Genomic DNA, 910 nt, shown 5'->3' on the forward strand with positions numbered 1-910 from the left:
TGTTCACCAATAACTTCTAATTGGCAAATGAGGTTTACATGCTAATAATGTTTATGTTATTCTTAATAACTTTTTTATTTTTTAGAAATATAAGCGTCCATTTCGAAAACAGTACTGTGGATAGAACATATAAATTATTTTTAAGGAAACCTAAACAGTTCACTACTGAACTTTTGATTGTCTATAAAATGACAAAAAAAAGAAAAAAAACTGGAATAAGCAGTAAAGGCATCATCACCTGAATAACACTGAAAATTTAAAAGAATAGAATAGTTCCTTCTTTTTTTTTCTTCATTTTTCGTTTAATTCGCATAGTTATAACCTTTACATATTATTGCAAGGCTTTTGGTATATTTACCCCTGTAAAAGTAGTGACTAACTGCTACCCTCCCGTGTTCCTCTCCAACACGTGTTTCCGGTGCGATCTCAATGGATTTGCACTTAGCAATACTTTAGGTATTGCTCTAATGATCGATGGTCAATAAATGATAAGTTGTACTTGGAGCTTCACCGTGCATGTTATGGATCCCCCCCCCACACACACACGATGAATAAGATTGAAATTGACCATACTTATAGCGTGAATTTCGTCATATAACTTTCCGGGAGCTTTAACAACACTATATCATACCTATTCCGTAAAAGAACGTGGAAATTTGCAAGTTATAAGGAAATGTTCGACCTCCTGGTACTTAAAGGGTCAAAAGAAAAGGATACTTGACAAGTTATTTATTATTTTCATGCTATAAGTGTTTGCAACTAAATATTGCTATTGAACATATTTCTCTACGCACAATTAAGAAAAGAATATATGAAATTATAGTTCTATGAATTGCTTTATATATACATAAATCCGGTTGGATGGATATATATTCTTATACTGATACATTCAGATTTACCTATAAGCCAT

Source organism: Penaeus monodon, chromosome 15 (genome assembly GCF_015228065.2).
Source record: "Penaeus monodon isolate SGIC_2016 chromosome 15, NSTDA_Pmon_1, whole genome shotgun sequence".
In the NCBI taxonomy this organism is placed as follows: Eukaryota; Metazoa; Arthropoda; class Malacostraca; order Decapoda; family Penaeidae; genus Penaeus; species Penaeus monodon.